The sequence below is a fragment of the Hyperolius riggenbachi genome, chromosome 9, assembly GCF_040937935.1.
Source record: "Hyperolius riggenbachi isolate aHypRig1 chromosome 9, aHypRig1.pri, whole genome shotgun sequence".
Classification (NCBI taxonomy): domain Eukaryota; kingdom Metazoa; phylum Chordata; class Amphibia; order Anura; family Hyperoliidae; genus Hyperolius; species Hyperolius riggenbachi.
In genome coordinates, this window is record NC_090654.1 from 212,182,933 (window position 1) to 212,195,209 (window position 12,277).

Genomic DNA, 12,277 nt, shown 5'->3' on the forward strand with positions numbered 1-12,277 from the left:
CACACACACACACACACACACACACACACACACACACACACACACACACACACACACACACACACAGACACACACACACACACACACACACACACACACACACACACACACACACACACACACACACACACACACACACACACACACACACACACACACACACACACACTATATATATGTTCAGTGAATTTTATATAGTAATAGATGAAGAGAAACCAATTCCAGGCATTTTCCAGCCTTTCTGCCTCTGACTGAAGCTAGTTCTAACAATAACATTTTTATAGTGCTTTTCTCCTTGGGGATTCAAAGCGCTGTGACCCTGCATTATGCAGTCTCAAAGGCTAGGGAAAAGAGGTGAGTTTTTAGCCTTTTTTTAAAGCTGTCCAGAGAAGGAGCCTCTCGTACTGATTGTGGAAGTGAGTTCCATAGAGTAGGGGCTGCATAGGAAAAGGCCCAAGCACCAAATGTTAAGTGTATCCTGGCAATAACCAGCTTCATCTTGTTGGCAGAGCGGAGGGTGCGTGGAGGGGCATAAAGTTCCAATAGATCCGCGATTGTATTTGGGTCCCATGTGGCTTAGAGCCTTGAATGTCAGCAGACAGATCTTAAAATTGATTTTCCATTTTACTGGCAACCGGTGAAAAGTTTGCAGTACTGGGGTGATGTGTGAGCTGCGGGGGGCATTGGCTAGGAGTCTGGCTGCAGCATTCTGTACTAGTTTTAAGGGGCGCAGAACCTTATCCGTAGATCCGATGAACAGGGCGTTGCAGTAGTCCAGGCGGGAGGATACAAATGCATGAACCAGGGCAGGTAGGTCTTCAGCTGGGATAAGGTGTTTAATTTTCGCTATATTTCTTAGATGGAAGAAGGAAGACTTGACGACAGCTGATACCTGCTGTCTGAGTTTTAGATTTCCATCCAGGATCACCCCAAGGTTTCGCACAGAGTCTTTATACTGTACAGTATCTCCCCCAATTGCTAGTTTGAGGTGGTGAGCGTTTTGAACTTTATCCATCATGTGTGGACCACCTATCACCAACACCTCTGTTTTGGCAGAGTTCAGCCTCAACCAGCTGGTGTTCATCCAATTTTGTAAATCCACTAGACACGCATTTATGGATGCTGATGGGTCTTGGGTGTCAGGCTTGAAGGACAGATACAGTTGTGTGTCATCTGCATAACAATGGTATCCTAGGCCAGAGTTCTGGATTATTTTGCCCAGTGGGAGCATGTAGACTGCAAAGAGTAATGGTGATAGTACAGAACCCTGTGGAACTCCATAGGCAAGTGGCACTAGATTAGAGTAGTGTGTGCCAAGACATACTTGATGTGTCTTGCCAGATAGGAAGGTCTGAAACCAGCTAAGAACAGTACCCCTTAGGCCACAGTAATTCTTCAGTCGCTGGATTAGTATTTCATGATCCACTGTATCAAATGCTGCAGACAAGTCAAGAAGAATCAGAATTGATCAATCACCCTTGTCCCTTGCAGTAAGTAGATCATTCATTACTCGGACTAATGTCGTTTCAGTGCTGTGCCTTTTCCTGAATCCTGACTGAAAAGTATCAAAGATGTTATCTGTAAGCCTGGCTTCTAGCTGGTTGGCGACTGCTTTCTCGATAACTTTAGGAATGGTAAGTTCGCCACAGATCTGTAGTTGGTCACAGAATCAGGATCTAGTGATGGTTTCTTCAAGAGGGGTTTTATGATTGATTTCTTTAGTTCTTCTGGGAAAAGTCAACTTTGCAAGAAGCACTGAGTGATTTTGTGAAGTGCTGGCCTGATCAGCTCTGGGCACTGCATTAAGGATCCAGTTTGGCCAGGATCCAGGTCACAGGTAGTGGGGCGGAGACTTTGAATGAGAATTCCAACATTTTCTTCACTCATATATAAAAAGGAGAACCGAGAGCCCAATATAGTGTAGTAAGTTAAGGCAATTGGTATAATGAAAAAGAGTAAATTATATACTCACAAACCAGGGTTACCTCCAGGCAACCACTGTATAAGCAGGTGAGGAAATTGACCTGTCCCCACTCAGGATTAAAAAGTCGCTCTCTGTAGACGTGGAAAGAAAGGGGTATCCCCCTCCACCAAGGGTGGATATGTGCTATATTGTAAACTGAACAGAGGCGCCAAATACTCTTTTAAATACTGCTTTTATCCTTTTGGCGCCTCTGTTCAGTTTACAATTTTCTTCACTCAGAGTGTCAAAGACTTGCCATGGTGGTACGGTAGTAGGCATATGCAAAGTCCAGTGGTCAATTGATGTTGTTGGTGTAATGCTGGCACGGATGGCAGACACCTTGTTTGTGAAGAAGACAGAGAATTCTTCACACCTTTCCCTGGAGAATGTGGTTTGGGCTTTTAGGTAGGAAGGATTGCAGAGTGATTCCACTGTGTGGAAGAGTTGAGCAGCTCTGTTGTTGGTTGTAGATATTTTGTGCGAGATAATGTCTGATTTTTTTCTTGGTTATTGCTTGTTGGTATTGTCTGAGGTTTTGAACTAGGCTAGTTTTGTGCTCCTCAGACCCTGATTTACACCACTGTCTTTCTAGTCTGCGCCCTTTCTTTTTTAGATCCATGATGGGTTTGTCAAACCAATTAGCTTTCTGCTTTTTGGTTGCTGATTTGGTGCACCATGGGGCAATACTGTCAAGTGTTTCATATATCATGTTGTTGTACTGGGTTACTAGAGTGTTGGGGTCCATTTGACTGTGGAGCAGATTTGTAAAATCCAGGTTGGCAGTTTTGCATGTGTATACATCAATCAGGTAGTGTAATTAAGGTACTGCTTCACACTGACACACCAAACTCACCGTGTAACGCAGCGCAAACAGCTGTTTGTGTAGTGACGGCCGTGCTGGACTGGTGCGCACCATGGCGAGAGTGCAGGTTTTGGTGGCTTTACAGCCCATATGGTCGCCTGGCTGATGTAGCTGATGCACTAAACAGAACAGGTATGCAGTGGCGGGTTCACTAAACAGAACAGGTATACAGTGGCGGGTTCACTAAACAGAACAGGTATACAGTGGCGGGTTCACAGAACAGGCATGCAGTGGCAGGTTCACTGAACACAACAGGTATGCAGTGGCGGGTTCACTGAACAGGTATACAGTGGCGGGTCCACTGAACAGAACAGGTATGCAGTGGCGGGTTCACTAAACAGAACAGGTATACAGTGGCGGGTTCACTAAACAGAACAGGTATACAGTGGCGGGTTCACAGAACAGGTATGCAGTGGCAGGTTCACTGAACACAACAGGTATGCAGTGGCGGGTTCACTGAACAGGTATACAGTGGCGGGTCCACTGAACAGAACAGGTATGCAGTGGCGGGTTCACTGAACAGGTATACAGTGGCGGGTCCACTGAACAGAACAAGTATGCAGTGGCGGGTTCACTGAACAGGTATGCAGTGGTGGGTTCACAGAACAGGTATGCAGTGGTGGGTTCACAGCACAGGTATGCAGTGGTGGGTTCACTGAACAGGTATACAGTGGCGGGTCCACTGAACAGAACAGGTATGCAGTGGCGGGTTCACTGAACAGGTATGCAGTGGCGGGTTCACTGAACAGGTATGCAGTGGCGGGTTCACTGAACAGGTATGCAGTGGCGGGTTCACTGAACAGGTATGCAGTGGTGGGTTCACAGAACAGGTATGCAGTGGTGGGTTCACAGCACAGGTATGCAGTGGTGGGTTCAATGAACAGGTATACAGTGGCGGGTCCACTGAACAGAACAGGTATGCAGTGGCAGGTTCACTGAACAGGTATGCAGTGGTGGGTTCACAGCACAGGTATGCAGTGGTGGGTTCACAGCACAGGTATGCAGTGGTGGGTTCACAGCACAGGTATGCAGTGGTGGGTTCACAGCACAGGTATGCAGTGGTGGGTTCACAGCACAGGTATGCAGTGGTGGGTTCACAGAACAGGTATGCAGCCAGGCAGGAACAAGTTAAGCCTAACTAATCTTTCCCTGAGAGACAGTCTGCAGCAGCTCGCCCTACTCTCACTAACGCAGGCAGCACACGAGTGACCGTAATGGCCGCCGCTGCCTGCCTTATATAAGGGGGGGGGGCTCCAGGGGCTAGTGTAGCCTAATTGGCTACACTGGGCCTGCTGACTGTGATGTAGAGGGTCAAAGTTGACCCTCCATGTGCATTATGGGGCGAACCGAACTTCCGCAAAGGTTCGCCTGCGGGACGCGAACGCGAACCACTGAAGTTCGCATGGAACCGTTCGCAGGCGAACCGTTCGGCCCAACTCTATTGTTTATAGAGCAGGTATTGCAGAGCAATGCGGTGACTGAATGGGGCTTAGTTCTGATGTACTGTATTTGCTGCCGTATAAGACGCTCCGGAATATAAGACGCACCTAGGTTTAGAGGGGAAAAATCAGGGAAAAAAAAGTATATACTAAACCTGGTGTGCCCATATTCCAAGAGCGTCTTATAATGTTCTCCCCCAACTGGTGTCCTCTTCTGTCCTCTCTTTTGTCTCTTGTGTGTCCCCAGATGTCTCCTCCTGTCCCCTGTTTATCCCCAGGTGTCTTCTTCTGTTGCCAGGTGTCCCTGTTCTGTCCTCTGTGTAGTCGCTCTGCCCAGCCCCTTAGCTTGTCTCCTTTCCCTTTGTATTAGGTGTGTGTCCCCTTGTGTGGCTGCTCTGCCCAGCCTCCTAGCCTGTGTCTCTGCTCTGGTGCATTAAGTGTCCCCCCCCCTTGTGACCTGTATGGCTGCTCTGTCTTACCCCCTTGCCTATGTCTACAGCATTAAGTGTCCCCCTCCCCCTCCATCTGACCACTGAGTGTCTGCTGTGTCCCACCCGTTGGTCTGTGTCTCCGCTCCCCTGAATGTTGAAGGTTGTGGCAGCCAGCGTCTTACCGAATCCATGCTGCCTGGGATCACCGATGTCCTGGCTTCCCCCTCTAGTGACCCACGCTTGTGAAGATGGCCGCTCGGTCCCGCCCACGTGTCCGTGTCTCCGTTCCTCTGAATGTGAAATGAAGTGTCGCCGATGTCCTGGCTTCCCCCTCTAGTGACCCGCGCTTGTGTGACGTCACACAAGCGCCGGTCACTAGAGGGGAAATCAGGACATCGGCGATCCCAGGCGGCATGGATTCGGTACACGCTGGCTGCCACAACATTTAACGGGGCAGAAGAATGGAGACACGGACAAGTGGGTGGGAACGAGCGGCCATCTTCACAAGCGCGGATCACTAGAGGGGGAAGCCAGGACATCCACGATCCCAGGCGGCATGGATTCGGTACACGCTGGCTGCCACAACATTCAACGGGGCAGAGGAACGGAGACACGGACAAGTGGGCGGGACCGAGCGGCGATCTTCACAAGCGCAGATCACTAGAGGGGGAAGCCAGGACATCCACGATCCCAGGCAGCATGGATTCGGTAAGACGCTGGCTGCCACAACCTTCAACATTCAGGGGAGCGGAGACACAGACCAGCGGGCGGGACACAGCAGACAATCAGTGGTCAGAAGAAGGGGGACACATTGCAGAGAGCAGAGACATAGACAAGGGGGATGGCCAGAGCAGAGACATGTGGCTGGGACTATGCACGGAATCCCCAATGTTGCGGCGGGTCGGCGGTTTGCATCGGCGGGCGATCATCAGTTGGGGATTCCCTGCCTTTGCCGTATAAAACGCAGGGACTTTTTCTCCCCATTTTTTGGGGAGAAAAAGTGCGTCTTATACGGCGAAAAATACGGTAATTTCCCCCCTTACTCTTGTTTTTCTCCTAGAAAGTCATATCTAGCTTTCTTTGTAAACGCATGTAAGCACAGCAAAGATCATATTTCAGCAGCTTCTGCAGAGAGGTGGGGTGTATTTCCCTTCTCAGCCTCCTGTTACACTGAACTGCCCTCAGCCAGTCAGTGAGAAGCAGGAATGTGGGATGGGAGATAACAAGCTTCCCTCTCCCCGTACAATGTACCAGAATAGAGCCAGGCTAACTGAGATAAGATTCATTAAATCAGAAACATTTATGATTATATTGGAATGCTTGCAATGCAAACTGCATGTAGACTACATCATTAACACAGAGCAGTGGGTAAATGGAATTTGATTTTATAGCTGACAATCCTGCTTTAAAAGAATAGAAGTACATTTTCGTGTAAACCCAGTTTAGGTTTGATCACAGGCCTGGGGAACCGTAGCCACAATAAAGTTCTCTGTGTACAGTATGCTGTTTTCATCATATAACTTACATCAACACACCGGAAGTCCGGCTGTGATGATTTATTTGCCACCCAGTAGTGGCCAGAGGTCTGTTCCTCTGAGCTTTGTTAGGCAGTGAATCAATTACAGAATAGTTTGGTGGTCCACTAATCTACAAAAGAATGAACCCTGGCAATCATTACGTGTCATGTCTAGTCTGCAGTAATGATATTCCTGAAGATTCAGGTGACAACATCCACTACTGTGGTGGATGAGGAGATGTTGTGACCTTCTAAGTCTTAATTCCGGAGAAGTGCTGGAACCCGTCTAAAGAGTTTTCCCCAAGAGTCCACAATCCCTCTGTGTGGGAGACAAATTGTATACATTTCTTCATTTATGAATGCATTCCTACCAAATGGTTGCACCACACTGATTCATTGTGTTTACTAGCCATATGTACCCCCGGTATGGAGGGAAACTTGACAAACAGATAAACTAGTTTGTAAAAGTTAAATAAAATCAGCCAGGGGTTGAATCAACAGATGTAATACCTTTTGTACAGCGAAGCAAAGAAAAACAGCACCACAATAGGAAAGCAGCGTTTAGGAAGTAATTTCGGCGCCAGCAAAAGACGTAGCCCAAATTACTATAAAAACAGCGTAATTAGTCCGCCAGCAGTAGCTGGCAGCCAATTTACATCTTACCCTCTGTGTCCATGGTGGCCTGGAGGGGAAATAGTAATTAACGCAGCTGGGACTTTTGGAGGAGCAGAGTGAGATGTTTTTCGGCTTTACCCTGCACCCAAATTTCCTGGCGGCTTAATTATATGTATGCATGTACACAGATGTGACTACATATCAAGGAAATAAAGCTGCGACTCCCTGACATGATCACAAGGCAACTTGATAAAGGCCTAGGAAGGCCGAAACAGCGGTCTGTTGTTGCTTTCATGCTGTTGCTATTATGCTGCCATAAATAAATACAAAGAGCTATAATCATATCGTGTGGTGCCGGTCCTTTGCTGTGGATGTTATATTGTGACCCCTTGGTACCGGGGTGAGGACCTGGGCACACCATTTCTTTTGCAGCCGGTTGTGTGCTCCTGGATTCTTGTGGATAATGTATTTAATAGGAAATTCGCATGAGGTTTGGGTATGCGAATTTTCATGCGAATTCGCATGCAAATTCGTATAGAAATAACGAAAAAGCACACCAGCACTGCCATGGGTAAATTCGCATACATAGTCATCCATGCGAATTCGCGAAATTCGCATCCGCATGCACATTTTTACCACGGCGATTCGCACCGCACAAGTGGAAATGCAGCCTCAGTGCTGTCACCCTGCATCAGCCACTGACAGCTCCCCCTTCCCCTTAAAAGCCACCCTGATGTAGCTGCTAATCTGGGTTATGGCAGTGCATGACATTTGCTGTGTGCCCCCAGTCATCTGAAACCCAGTGCATGCCATGCCTGCCATACCCTAGATACTGTATGCCTCTGATTACATTATCCTGCTTCTCAGGCTGCACAGGGGAATGCATAGACTGTACTTCTCTGAGAACATTGCAGCTTATAACAGAGTCAGTGGTGCAGAGAGTAGCCAGTTTTTGGGTCAGGGCTGTGGAGTCGGAGTCAAGGAGCCAGAGTTGGAGCAATTTTGGGTACCTGGAGTGGGAGTTAGAGTCGGTGGTTTTATAAACTGAGGATTTGGACTTGGGAGTTGGAGTGGGATGATATTTGTACCAAATCCATTGCCGTGGTAAGCATTAGACTGCTAATAGTGCAGGACGCTATAGCGGGCAGGGTGGCGAAGAATGATTCGCATAGCCTAGGGCGCGCAAGTGCAGTTGCCATCGACTTACAAGTCGACGGTAACGAAACTTGCTTTTTTTTTTTAGGAATATTCAGTACCACTTTAAGTGGTTACGATATTCCACTGTATAATATATATATATATATATATATATATATATATATATATATATATACTTTTTAAGTTTGTACTGTTTTATTGTTTTTGCTCAATTACACATTCATTGAAGTATGGCAGAGCCAAAATATATGAACTATTGACCATTTTTATCTCTTTCCTGCTCTCAGAAGCCATTTTCTACTAGGACAGTGTTTTATAGTTGTAATTTCTTATCAGTGAGGTTCACATTGTAGTCTGGCCCAGTTCTGACTCAAACAGGAACTGCCGCTAAGGCCCCGTTCACACTTGCGGTTGTTTGCCAAACGGACCGGATGACCTGACCGGATCCGGACCGGATCCGGATCGGAACCGTACGGTTCTGATCCGGATCCGATCCGGATCCGGTCAGGTTGCATCAGGTGTCCTTCAGGATGCGATCCGGATCCGTTTGGCAAAAGTAACGTTAAAAACAAAAAAAATGTTGGGGTCTGGGAGGTCAGCAGAAGGGGGACCTGTGGAATCAGGCCCTCTGCTGTTTAGCACTCACCTCCACCTGCGACATGCTGCCAACATCTCCGGATCCGGATCCAGCTGTGCTGCTCTACTCCAAAATGCTTGCCCATGTGTCCCCATCCAATATCGCCGCAACAATCCCCATAGGAAGTGGGGTAGAACATCCAGATTTCTCAGCCAGTGTGTTGTGCGCTCTCCGGTTCCCATTGGTTTGTATTGGCCGGATGGTGCAGTCCGGCTCCGCCCCGGATACGGCTGCCGGAGGAGCCGGATGAAAAAATAGCGCATGTTGGAACGGAGGCCGGAGTCCGGATCCGGCCCGGATCCGGTCCGGCTCCGGTTCGGCAGAACGGACGCATGTGAACGGACGCATAGGCTTTCATTGCTATGCCGTGCGTCCGTTCTGTCCGTTCTGCAAGCGGTGCGGCTCCGGCACGGCGATTCCGGAGGGCCACCGCAAGTGTGAACCGGGCCTTACATACTTGATATTTAACTCTTTCAGGCAGAGAAAACAAAAGGAACACATCATAGTTAGTTGTGTGCTAGGCACTTGTACATACACATGTCTATCTCATGTCACATGTCACCTCGGGTATCCTTTGAAAACATTTTATGTTCAATAGTTTTTATTACATTTTCAACAAGTAGTACAGATAAGAAATCATAAAGTATAAATGCACAAGATAGTACAATATTCAAACTGATATAAAACATATTATAACCAAGTAATCTGCATACATATACAATAAAACACATGTAAAAGACTAGAGCAATAATGAGAGGGATTTCAAATACATTCCGTATAACATGTTGCTCCAATCAACCACTACATCTAACAGGAGTGGCTAAGAGAAATAAAGGGTAGAGAACATAACTCGCAAAAGTTCGACTACCCATGTAGGGCCGTTTCCACTTGAATGGAAACCGGGCCGAATCCGCAGAGTTTCCCCGCAGTCAAATCGCGCTGGGAAACTTTGCCATAGAGAACAATGGCACCGCCGGCCGAATCGCTTGCATTACCGATTCGGCCGGCATTTCCATCCGAATCTGTGCGAATCCCATAGCCGTGCATGGCACAGCTCATGGAATTCGTCAGAGTAACCGCAGGTCAGGAAGTGCCGGCACACGTCTCGCAGACGCGTGCGGCTGCAGTGGAAACGGGCCCTTACTGAACCACACGTGGTTGGGTAGGGACATCCTCTCTGGAAAATTTCTAAGTGCGTATGAGGTCCATTTTCCAGCGAAAACTGAACTTGATCATAGACTGAACATGTGTAATTATCAGAGACCAGGGGGTAGAGGACCACTCCTATACTCAATTTAAGATCATGCCATATAAGCATGTTATAGATAAAAATGAGCACAGCTCTGTACTACTCTAGAAGAGTGAGAAGAAAAGAAATGAGAGAATAGAGGAAAGAAAAGAGAAGAGTACTGGGTTGTGAGGACCGGGAGCCAAATTGCATCTCAACTCATTCAGCTTTAACATTTTTTAATTCTCTGACAAATCAATAGCACATGCTTTGACCTGAATTCTGCTTTGCTTGTCTCTGCAGTAGTAGTAGTAGTAGTAATATTGTTTCTTTTCTACAGCATGATTCAGTGAGCAGTAAGAAGCATGTCCACTAGATGGCAGAACAGCACCTTGTGCTATCAGTTGGCGTATCAGACAAAAGCCTTGCAGGTAGGTGTAATGCATATTTGTCACACCCTCAGTTTTCTGACCCTGAAAGAATGAAGAGGGAAGTTTATAAGGTCATTACACAAAAGGGTGTGTGAATGCAAGATAAATGCATACAGCCACACCAGGTTTTTTTTCCTTGAAGGCAGAAAGGATTACATGTAGGAAAATATGTAAGCGGTGATGTAAGCGAATATTGATTACACAGTTACTTATTTTAGAAGAGAAGCTTTTTATAGAACAGAAATATTGCATCATGGGGATATTACTAGCATTTGAAAGCACAGAAAATATAATGTACTTTATTTATAGTTCTATTTTTAAGTTTGTACCTCCTCTCTTTCCCTGAAGATTAGTGATGTCATTCATGTAAAATAATCTTTGATTTGCAGAGTAGTGAGGTGACATGTATCGCATGACAGCCGTGACATATGTGCTTGTAAGCTAGGTTAAAGCTCAACTCCAGACCCAAATATGTTCCTACACCTGTGCAGTCATAACTTTTTTTTTTTATCTGTGTAGAGGCTGAAAGGACACGCGAAATGAGAGGGATATGGAGGCTGCAATATTTATTTCCTTTTAAACAATACATGTTGCCTGACTGTCCTGCTGATCCTCTGCCTCTAATCCTTGTAGCCTTAGACCCTGAACAAGCGTGCAGATCAGATGTTTGAATTATGTTTGACTGAATTTGCAGCATTCTTGATTCAGGTGTGTGATTCACACACTACTGATGCATGTAACTGATATTATTTTAAGTGGACCTGAACTCTTGCACAGGACCAGGGCTGTGTCTTGGGCAGTGCGGACAGGGCGACCGCCCTGGGCACAAACCGGCAAGTAGAAGAAGAGGGGCGCAGGCAGAAGGACGCTAGGGAACTGGTGATGCACGGTGCAGCCAAATGGAAGAAGTAAGAAGATTACCAGCGCGATCACCTTCCTTGACTCCTCCTGGGCTGCCTGCGTCCGACGTCAAGTAAGCAATGTTTTAGGAGAAGCACCAAAGATCAGCAGATTTTGAGTGTGCCTCGGTCAAGGTCTCAGTGCCCATAGAGACCCACAGCAATGCATCCACAAGTAGGACCGGCACCACTCCAGAAGACTAGTATTTAATGCTTTTATTCAATCAAAGCATGGCTCAGCAATAACAGACGCTGTTTCTGGCTATGCCCTTTCTCAAATTGCAACAGGCTGTTGCAATTTAAGAAAGGGCATAGCCCGAAACAGCGTCTGTTATTGCTGAGCCATGCTTTGATTGAATAAAAGAGCATTAAATACTAGTCTTCTGGAGTGGTGCCGGTCCTACTTGTTTATGTGTCCGACGTCAAGTCATCATCACGTCACCACCACGTGATTACACCTGATGTCCTGTAGCAGTACTGCAGGCTGTCACTAGTAAGTAGGCAGATCTACTTGTGACCTGTGGCTGTGTGACTGTCCCTAAAGAGTAAGGGTTTGCGAGTCCACAGGGGTGGGGGAAAAGGGGGCGCAATTTTTTCAGCCTCGCCCTGGGTGCAATTTAGCCTAGAAACTGCCCTGCTGACGGGACAAAGGGAAAACAGAGTGAAATGCACCCTGGAAGTATTCAGAGAGTTTAGCCTGTCTAATTCCCCCTCATCTGTGACTTATCACAACTGTAATTTGATCTCTCAGCTGTCTGCCTCAACAGAGCAGCTAATTTGTAAACACAAGATATTAAGCCTATGCCTGCTTCCATGAAAGTAGGAAGTAGACATACTGCAGATTTATTGCAGGATTTGTATCAGCTGCAGCAAAGAAATGTTTTTTTTTCTTTAAAGGTTATTATGCTGCTGCTTATCTTTTAGGGCTCTTTCACACTTGGACGTTGCGTTTGATGCGACATAACGTGCCCCTAACGCAACGCATGTTAGCTTTGAAGTTGGACGTTACATTGCACTGCGCTATGCATCTCTTGATGCGTACGCGATGCGTACTTTTTGACGCATACGGATCGAACGAAAACGGCGTATGCGGCACAT

At 46.9% G+C, this 12,277-nt stretch overlaps 1 protein-coding gene across 7 annotated transcripts in view; it reads left to right on the forward strand.

The window, feature by feature from the left end:
- MITF (melanocyte inducing transcription factor) overlaps positions 1-12,277 on the forward strand; it is a 645,672-nt gene that overhangs the window by 216,175 nt on the left and 417,220 nt on the right. For 6 of the 7 annotated variants that reach the window (XM_068253961.1, XM_068253960.1, XM_068253963.1 and 3 more), the window contains one exon: positions 10,190-10,280. The exons of the other annotated variant lie outside the window; for it this stretch is intronic. The gene's annotated coding sequence lies outside the window, so the exon portion shown is untranslated. The remainder of the gene's footprint in view (positions 1-10,189; positions 10,281-12,277) is intronic. 7 annotated transcript variants of the gene reach the window in all.